At 40.9% G+C, this 10702-nt stretch overlaps 1 long non-coding RNA gene across 1 annotated transcript; it reads left to right on the top strand.

The window, feature by feature from the left end:
- On the top strand, positions 1–4441 carry LOC137843799 (uncharacterized). Its single transcript, XR_011089698.1, has 2 exons — positions 1–70; positions 3036–4441. It is a non-coding gene; the product is annotated as an uncharacterized lncRNA (long non-coding RNA).
- The last annotated feature ends 6261 nt before the right edge of the window (positions 4442–10702 follow it).

Genomic DNA, 10702 nt, shown 5'->3' on the forward strand with positions numbered 1-10702 from the left:
CTATTTAAGGCCCGCCTGCTCTTACAAGTTGTGTGCTGATAGCTGTATGTGGGGGTGTTTTCATCTGAAGGTGAGTGAGGATGCTGGCAGACTCAAGTTTGGGTGGTGTTTTTTTTTTTTAGGTTTTTATTTATTTCATTATTATACGTCTGCTCTAGTGAGGTAGAGTTCAGCCTTTATGTATTGGCAGAACTGTAGTTATGCTCTCTTCTCAGAACAAAATCCTAGTAGTATGCATTAAGCTTTGTGTATGTTAAAATAGATTATCCCAATTTGTGTTAGATGAGTAGTAAAATCATGAAATGGCTCAGGTTGGAAGGAAGGGACTTTTAAAGATCACCTAGTCTGTGGAAACACACACAAAAAAATAAGAACTTACTTAAGAAATACAGAAGAGAGCTTTTGATATGTGAGATATTGGGGTGGGTTTCTTACTTCAGTGACTTAAGGTGGGTTGTTACTGGCTTGTTGGCTTTCATTGTTTTTTTTATCTTACTTTAGAGCTTTAGAATTTTGTCAAAGCTGTGGCATAAGGTGGTGAATATGGAGGCTCTGTCCTAGACATAATTCTGTATGTTTTCTATCTAAGTGAAGCTACTGGCTATCAGGGTACCAGCAGGAAAATAATGCCTTAAACAATGCTTTTCTTTTCTGATTACTTGCCAAAAAATGGATTTCTATCTGTGCTTTTCAAATCAGTACAAGAGAGGGATAAATAACTGCTCTTATCCTCAGTGGCGGTCTCATCTTCTGCCCTGCTGGTATCTGAGAATATCCTCAAGTGCACCCGCGGGAGTCTAGGGACATTGTTTACCCTTAATTCACACATCATGGTGGATGCACATTAGTCAGAGCTGGAGCTCTGGACAGGGATCACCTTGAAATTCAGGGATGTGCATGCCGCTTCTGATGGGTTTTCTGGTCTTTGATGCTTCTCCTGTCACCTTGTTTCAGGAGGGCCTACCTCCTGCTTTTAGCAAAAGGGGTGGTTCTTATGGTAGCATCCAAACCTTCACTAAACGGGTCCAATATTGGCAGCAAGAGTGTGGGGCTACTAGAAAAGTGAATGAACATTCGCAGCATGAAACGGCCAAATTTGGATCAGGAAGGGGAAACAATTTTACTACATATAAAAAATGACTGGTGCATTTGTATTTACGATAATAAGTATATCTTTATGCCCTTCTATAAATAACACCTCTCTTGAGACAACAGCATAAGAATCTGTCAATCCTCAGATTTTGAAGAGCTGCTGTAGTGATGGCAACATATAACAAATGTAAACACATCATAGAATAAACTATTATTTTGCTTTCTTCTCCTAGCATTATGCTGCCCTTCCAAAATCACATGAAACATTTCCCTGCTATATTCATTTACACAAAATCATTGCTGTTGCCACAGCAATTGCCTACTCTGAACACTCAACCTGACAAAACACTAATTTATTTGTAAGTTGACCTCTTTCTAGCCTTGGCATCAAATAGCATGTCTTTGTCTTCTGATTTTTTTTTTCTTCCACAATGAAAGTGACTGAGTTGGTCTTTCCTGCTTTTTCTTTCTTACAGCTATGTAGTTTGAAGCTGATGTGGTCTTGTGAGTGCCTAATTGGCACAGAATCGCACATTTCTGCAGATTCTATCCATAAAAACAGTTCAAACGGTGCATCAAAACTGCTCTGGGTCCATTAGCATCAATTTAAAAATTGTAGTCCCTAAATTATAGATCTGTTTTTCTGTGGTTCCTGTTATTTTACATTGTGATGGCTAAACTTTGTGCCGAACCATCAGTAATCATATCATGTTGCACAGCGGCTCTATTTTGCTTTAAATATTTAGCTATAAGAAGTGGCACTGGATTTGCAGTGGAACAGCAGTTTAGGAGAATTAATGATCTGGGACTTATGGGGAAGAGGCTTGGTGTCACCAACTACCCTACTTAAGAGCAAAACCTTATCAACCTGAGTAAGAAATAAAGGCTGAGAAGTTGTGATGCTGGAAATGGTTTAAATAATGCTTCATTTGCAGTTTCTCTGCCAGCAACAGCAATTTTATTGTTGCTGAATTATGAGTTTAAATTGTGTTTACTTCTTTCTAGCAACTATGGCTAATCTGCATAAGATAAAGTACAAGAAAACCTTTCAGAAAAGGGAAAGAGGGACCCACATACAACTCCATCTATTAATTCCCTTTGAAATCTTTCTCTGCAAAGTACTTAATCTATTTTCTAATGATCCTGTGGTTTTATAACAACACTCTCCAAACATAACTCGAGGTAAAATGTTCTCTGCATTTGAAATGTACTGTCCTGATTCTGACTTGAGTTTGAAGTGATGACACTTCTGTGCTTTCTAGAAACCGAGTAAATGACTGATAAAATAATTACCAAAGGGTCTGAAATCCACCCGTTTCTGATCTCTCAACAAAGAGGCATTTTGCTTTTCCTTCTTCCTCCCTTCCGCATCCTACCAAGCCTATATAGGAGTACCCTGTCTGAATGTGAATTTATTCCCACAATTAACAAATGGGCTAGGAAATAAGAGGAGACCTAAATACTATTTACTTTGGTAATACAAACTAATAGCTGCAAAGTGCAGTATTGGCTGAGAGTCATGGTGAGTAACTGACTTCCTTCCTAAGTGCTCTTATTGATATCAAAAGACCAAAAAAGACTGTCCCTTGAACTAAGACAGAATAAAACAGTAAATCTTGCAATTTGTGTCCAGCCCCCTCTGAAATAAGATGTGAATCTGAGCTTCACTTCAGGGGGTCTTTCCTGGTCAAAATAAAAATGAGATGGTTACTGTGCTTAGGCACAAGAAAATCCCCAAATCATGTTGCTCTTGTTCCAGTTGCAAGTAAGAGAATGAACCTACAGTTTGAAGCTTCATGGCAAAATCTCTCTTCTTGGAGGGAGGTTTCACATCGAGTTTTCAACTTTCTTATCACATGTCCCTTAGAAAAATCATCCAAGGTGATACTTGGGATACAAAGGGACAGGGTGTGGGTCCTAATGAATTTCTTACTGTATTGCAGGTGGGATAATTGGCTCTGGAGTGGTCTGTCAGCTTAGCACCAAGGAAGAAGTTGGGCTCTGTGTCTGCTTCTAGGCTTTGCTTTGTTTATGCCCAAGTCTTTCAGTATCCTAAAGGCTTGCTGGAGAAGGCTGCTAGCAGGATTATTGCTGTAAATCTCGATCATGGGAAACAAAATCAGTCGCAAGAGGTATTGCTGTAGAAAGTCCAAGAGTTTTAAAAGGCAGGCAACTGAGCAAGGAAATGCAGAAGGTGATCTCCCTGTTGCCCAGAAGGCTCTGGGGGCTGTGCTGCAGAGCAGTCTTCCAAAGGAGAAATCACAAGATAATGCTACAAGGACACAGAATGAAGACATAGAAAATGAAATAGCCTCATCTCTAGAATGCCTGCAGAAGTCTGTGGAACAGATAGCAGTGCAAACTGCAGAGCTACAAGACCTTGGTGAGATCCAGCCTTATACAGAAGAGACTGAAACCAAGCCTGCTACAATGGTGAGTCCAGACACAGTGTGTGCTCCAGCTGAGGGAAGAGCTGCAATGCCTCAACCAGCTTCAGGGGATACGGGAGTAACAAAACCTGACGTGCATCTGCAGGCTGCTGTAGAGACAGGAGCTAGAGATGTGAAAGATGTGGTGACTGCCCAGGCACCAGCAGAAGGCAACTTGGTACGCAAGAGGCCACGTGGCAAGATGTGCAAACCAAGCCCTCTTTGCAGGTGGCTGAAGAAACTCAAGTCCTCTGCTTAAAACAAGCTAAGGTCAAGCCCAATGCAATAACCTGGCAAGAGAGAGGCTTCCTGGGGACTATGAAAGGACTATTAATTGCCCTGTGTGGTATCCTCAAAACAACAACAAAAAGACTAGTAAGAAGGAAACTCTGACTCACATTTGATAGAAAGAAAATTTTTTTTGTCATCTTCAGCCTGGATGTCTGCTGCATAGTTCTGGCTGTCTTACAAGCCCGGGTGTAGTACAGAGGGCTTCCAACCTGGATGGGGTAGAAGCAGAAAACTGAATGGCTCTGTTCCCTTAGAAAGCAACTTGTGAGATGTTTGGCTTGCCTTTCTTTCTTGCTCACTGGGGCTTGTCTTTTAATAGCTTTCTGAACTTATCCAAAAGTGCGGTGTACAAATTTGTATCTTCTTAGTGCTTCCCACCACTATCTGCCTTCCTTTCCCCTGCTTTTAATAACTTGCTCTGCCTGACAGACCAAGCAAGTGCATTAGTACTATCAAACTAAATAAATACATTATAAAAACACTAGATGTTTACAAATGCATAATGTTAATAGTGGGTGTTGTGTGGGAGGGTTGGTAAACAAGGGGCTCTTGTTTTGCTACTCGAATTGATTGCTTTGTGTATATTTTTATGTTTGAAAGTCAATAAAAGCTAGTTTTATTGCCTCAAATGAAGCGTTGACTACAGCTGAATGGGGGATAAGGGAGGGAGGAGAAATGGGCTGCCACAACCTAGCCACAGCTGCAGAGAACGATACTGAGGACTAGGAGAGCTCCCTGCTGAACAGGAGAGGCAGGAAACCAGCAGCTTATGGTCTGGGTACAGAGGGGCTGCCTCCAGAAGAGAAAGTACAATCCAAGAAAAAGTAACTAAAACTGCAGAATGGTCTTTAATTTGATTACTGTAGCTGTGTCCTATCTGTGTGGCTCAGAAGGTGTCACAGAACTGACCTAAGCACATTTCTACTACTGAAGAGTAAAGGCACCTAAAAATGCTCAACCTTGAACTGCTAAAGAAACCAGCTGGTAAGAAAGTCTTGTGGGAGACAAAGGAAACAACCCAATGGGGCAGCTGACCTGTAGGGAGACACAGGGCTGGGCAGCACAGGCTTTGCTAGAAGCATCCTGGCCCATGTTAGTATCCAAGCCTGCCTTGGAGAAGCAGGGACTGCTAGCCAGCCTTCCAGGAGAGCTAATGAGCAACCAGCCCATGCTCTCGAAACTCATGGTCAACTTCCTCAGAACTGCCCAAGGTATCTACGCTGTTCCTAAGCATAACCCTCCAACCACTGCTTTTGAGCACTGATGAGAAGATTCGTCCTATTCCCAGCAGGACACATAATGAAGGGAATGAGTCAATTCCCCATTTCCACTCTCATTCAGTGCTCTCCTGTACATAAGATGCAGTTGAATGTTCTGTCCCACTGTTTCCCATCTTGACAGGTGCATCACCAGCTTACCTAAGGTGAATGGGGACAGCAATGTGCTGTCAGTGTATTGATGTTGTTGCTAATACCATGGTTAACAAGCTTAGGGTGCACCTTAATGCTTTTCTTGCAACAGAATTCAAACTAAAAAAATAGTTACAGCATATATTTTTTATACTTTTACCTTAATCAAAAGCAGTTAGCTGTGCAAGCAAAGAAATATGTAAGTAGCAAAGCAGCTGTTTTTTACCATGTGCTCAGAAGCACCATCTGGTGCACTGCCTCTCCTGATGCAAAATGAGTTCCTTGGTTGCTAATGACCTATAAGGATAACATTTGCTTGCTATAATCGCCAAGTCCCCAAACAAAATGTTACACAAAGTTTTTAAAGCAGAGTTTAACAAGACACACCCCAAAAGAAGAAAAAAAAAAAAAAGTATAGGTATTGAAACTACTCATTGGCAGCATGACTGCAGTAAGCATTTTGGAAGGTGTGCTAAACCAGATGCTGGGGGCAATCGGGACGAGCTCTTGTACTTAATTATTTCTTTCCATATGCACTTCATCAAGATTCTTAGACCACCAATCCAGGCTACCTGATAATATGTCTATAGCTGGTGGATCAAGCAATTCCTGTATGGGTTAATAAGCTACTGGGGAAGCTACATGGGGGATGAAAACAAATTACAGCAGAACTGATATCTTGAAGGAGTGTTGCTAGTTATCATAGTGATTTTTTTTTGGCCTAGATTGGTGGGGCTCTTGGTGTTTCACCTCTAGAAGTACAGCTGGTAACTTACTGTCAAGGTAAGCAGGAGAATTTCTTCCATCCATTCTCAAGTTTGAAATCTGAGCACTAACCCAAGGCCATTACAGACAGGGAAGTGTTTTTTGTTATTGTTGGTTTTGGTTTTGTTTGTTGTTTTTTTTGAGGTAGTTTTTGTTTGTTTGTTTTTGAAGGCAGGGAGTTGTATGTTTTTTCTTTTTTGTTTGTTTGTTTTGCTTTTCCTTTTTTTTTTTTTTTTTTTTGAGAATCACAAGATTTCATATTGTGATTAATCAGAGGCCCTGAACAAGTGAGCACTGAGTCATGAGGTAACTGAAAATCAAGGACACAGAGCAGCTCAGAATCTCTGTATTACTGCATGTGTGGAAACACTCAGGCTTTCTGTAACCAAACACAGGATTCTGCTTGCAGAACAACTCATCTGATTCCTTTCATCCCACTTATTTTTGCCATTGCCTCTAGAGCACAACTGCTACACTTCCTCTGTCCATCCATTACAGTTCATTAAAAATTTAGGAGGAATCCTGAGTTTCATTTTGTAAACCTGCTTCACTATTCAACATGTATCTGAGCAGGGGAGATCACATAATAACAGCCTGTGATTTTCTCAGTTGGAAAGAAAGGATCTTTGTTTAAATCTGGTAAGAGACAGTATCCCAGGCTTTCATTTAAAAGCAAAACTTTAAGAGTTTTTTACTTTCCTGAAGCGCTATATGTGATTTCATTATCACAATTCAGTGGAAACAGTCAGTGAATGTGTGAACGCTGATTATACGTTGGGTACTTTGAGGCCATGACCCTGTGCGTTCTCTCCTCACTATCTGTATTGTGATCCTAGATAAACCCTTTTTCTGTTTCCTTTCCTGCTTTTTAATAATCTGCCCATTTACACTGTAATTTGCTCACAGTAATGGGGTATGCTCAGTGTAACTGAGCTCTGAATTCAGCAGATAGGAGTGTGCAATAATTTCTTACAGGAGAATTACATATAGAGTTGATCAGTCTGTGTCAGAGACTATTGCTTTGTTTCATTAGGCTGCTACATTTCCCTGCATGGGGGTACTTTTTATTTCTTAACCGAAAGTCTACATAATCAATTAATCTCACTGCACAATTCAACACAACAGTTCTGAGCTGTAGATTAGGGGACATTTCAATATGCAATGCACTGTCATGAAAAAATCATTATGTGGAGCTCACTGTGAGGAGGTGGCAAAGATGCTGAAGGTGGCTACCAAGCTCTATTCAAGACCAGCCTGAAGTTACAAAAGGCTTTCATGTAGAAATGAGTGTTAAATAGCTTTCCTGGTCTGCTGTTAGGAAAATGCTTTTGCTTTTTCTTCTTTTCTTCTTACTTTATTGAGAAGAGTATTTCCTGTAGTCACTTCTTTGTTCGCCAGTTCTGCAATTGCATGTTGATTGTTTATTTTTAAGGGAATGCGTTGGAACACAGGTGTTCACTGCAGTGCTTAGTGCTTCCTATAGGGATCCATTTGGAAAAGCAGGCTTATAAATTAGGACACTGTTTTATATTTATTGGAAATCATTGTTTTTTGCTTTCTAACATGCTCTCTGTAAAAAGCAGCAACACTGGTGATGGAATATCACAGCTAGGGCTAAATCGCAAGAGGAAAAAGCTTTTATTCTAGAACATCAGTGAAAACCAAAAACTTGTGCCTTTGTTAAACTGATTTAAAATCTGTTACCTGCTATATATTTCAGCTGAAATATATAGAGAAAGATAATCTGGGCAACTAACACCAAATCAGCTTTGATTAACTGATCAATTAACTAGCAAGTGTAAGGGCTAACCCAGGTCAGGTGCACTGAAAGTAGGTCTGATGCAAATGTTTTAGCCTCTTAGTGTAGGAAAAATAACCTAGCACGTATTTGTTCTCTGAGTGAAATGACCTGAAGCTAACAATGTGAGTATTCTGTTAGTTGCATGTGAATCTCTTACATCGTTCATACCTTCACCTAGACAGCAAAAAAACCCTGTTGTGTTAAAGAATACTCTTTGCTACAAAATGGATCAAGGTACACCCAAAACGACCTGACTTTTAAAAGCATTTATTTTCTTTTCAGCATTAGCATACTAAAAGATAAAAACCCCACTGTGTAACTGTAGAAAATGTCTTACCCATTAATAACAAGCTGTTGGAGGCTCAAGAGCTGTTTCATAGGACTAAATCCTGTGAACAGGCAATACCCCTTAAATTTACTAATACTACAGAAACTGCATTTAGAGCGCAAAGGCAATCTTAGCACACTAGCTTGTATGCATTTGCACTGCCTAACTGCTGAAGCAAGATATTAAACTTTTAAAAATTCATATGCATAACTGCTTGAAAATGCTCTGGTGGAGGAAAAACCCAGTGTGATTCCTTTCTTCCGTGTGAGCTTATAGCACAAGACAGCCATCTTGTTGCTCTGTGAACAGAATCTCTGAGAAGAGAGATCTTGAAAAACTCCAGGTACTGATGCTGCCTAGTTAAACAAGAAATTGTTCTTAAAATTCAGTATAGCAGCATGATGGTAACTGCAAAAAAGCTAATAGTTATGAATACCATACATCTACCTAACTGAGCTCTGCTCTAGTGCAACTGCAAAGTACTCCATCTCTTTTCCTTTCAATTAACCAGCATATTCTTGTACATAAAGGAATAAATACCAGGCTTTTCCTGGCTTTCTTGAAAACTTAGCAAGAAGAAAAGAATCACTGATGCTAAGAAAGCTTAAGGGCAGGAGGCTGAAGCAGCCACTGCTGAGTGGAGAGATTTTGCTAAAGAAAATAGGGGCCAAGTGCAGAGGGCACAGAACCAAGAATGTGAGAGATGATGGGGACAAGAAGCAAGAGAGAAAAGCCCAGACACTCTGGGAAGTGCTCTGCCTGAGCATACATACCAAAGTGCCAGAAATGGCATGTCACACCACACAAACCCAATATTTTCAGGGAAAACAAGGACAGTAAGTCTTCTGCAAGCTAACCGCTAGGCCAAAGATTTTTTATAAAAAGTTTTTATATCACCAAAAAGCAGTGAAGCTTACCCCAGAGCACAGCTAATGTGGAGTTCTTAAAGCACTAAGCAAAATGCGTGCTCCCATTCTCTAACAGATTTTCAGAGTTACACCAGCCAACTACACACAGTAACCTGCTATATAGGTCTACAAATTGGCAAGGAGAAAACCTGCAGGGAAACACAAAAGGCCATTTATTTCACCTTCAAGTATTTTCAAGCTTCTCATGCTTGGAGTCTTTTCTTGGCTGTGCTCAAGGTCCTGGCCCGTGAGAGATCTTTGGCACAGAGAGCTAGGCAGAACACAGGTTTTCTAAATACATCTATAGAGATACAAATAGATATTAGAAGAACGATATTAGATTTTATACAATGTGAGGATAACCTAAGAATGAAGTCCAGAAACTGGAACTCAGGTACTGTGTGCTGCAAGCCCAGTGAATAAACTTTCACTTCAATAACTTCTTAAGACTCCTGAAACACGTTTTTTTTTTCGGTTGATCCCCCTTGCCTTTGTATGAAATTCTGCTTTCAGGCCGTGGACCTATCTGGGGATTACTGGAGACGAAGCTTGTATTGATGGTTTGATTTCACATTAACAAGTCACTATGTAGGAAGCTGAGTAACTGGCTGTGGCTGTGATCCGGTGCCTGGGGGAATGGTCTGGACACTGACTGCCCAGAGATAAATTACAGACTGTCTGTATCTATTGGAGGCCCTTTGTGTTATCCAAGCATAAACACAGGCTGGGCAGAGAATGGATTGAAAGCATCCCTGATGGGAAGGACTTGGGGGTGTTGGTGGAAGAAGGAGCTCTACACAAGCCAGCAATGTGTGCTTGAGCCCAGAAAGCCAACAGTATCAGAAGCTGGGTAGCAGGGTGAGGGAAGGGGTTGTTCCCCTGTGTTTGTATGTAGGTGGAAGAGAGGGGCAAAAAGCTCCTGATTGTGCTTCTGGCAAGCCCTGGTTTCTGTTTTGCTTCTTAATCAGAGAAATAACCATCAAGTTCTCACTGCACCACTTGTGGCTTGCAACTGCAAACAGAACGGGCAATCTTCCTAAGTCAAGATTTGCTCTGCTGCAATGGTACTGAGAAAACCATTTCTTGTGCTTGTAGGTACGGATCCTTGGGGACTTCAGGAGAAAAGAATGAGGAAAGGAACTAATCAAGTGTCTCTTCTAAAAGAAATCCTTGCTCCACATTTCTCTGTGACTCCATCCCATACCACACTGCACCACCTCCTGGTACATAACTAAAGTCAAAATATAATTACAGAATGCATATAAAGGGATGCGTGTTGTATCTTTATACTAAACACCTTGCAACGTTCATAAAATATGAACAAGTGGTAGTAGAAATGCTCATCTAGACAATGAGGGAGTCGTCAATTACAAGTTGTGCACAGTTAACAGAAGAGTAACACACTGCTGGGCTTATCTTGTTCTGCCAAAGATCCCAGTGAAACCAGGCTCTGCATAGGAAGCTAGCATTGATATTACTTGCTTGTAATAGCTGTTAGCTGCCCTGGAGAAGTGGCACGAATTGTGTTGTCACAATAGATAGGATGGTCTTAAGTCAGATACTCTTGCCAAAGAAGGTATTTATCTCCAGCCCTTACTGAATCTGCAGGGAGATGGCCTGTTGCGTTCCTGCTGCTGTGGCAGTAATTCCTGCAGCTTAACCCAGATCCCAGCGCTGAG

Source organism: Anas acuta, chromosome 23, assembly GCF_963932015.1.
Source record: "Anas acuta chromosome 23, bAnaAcu1.1, whole genome shotgun sequence".
Taxonomy (NCBI): Eukaryota; Metazoa; Chordata; class Aves; order Anseriformes; family Anatidae; genus Anas; species Anas acuta.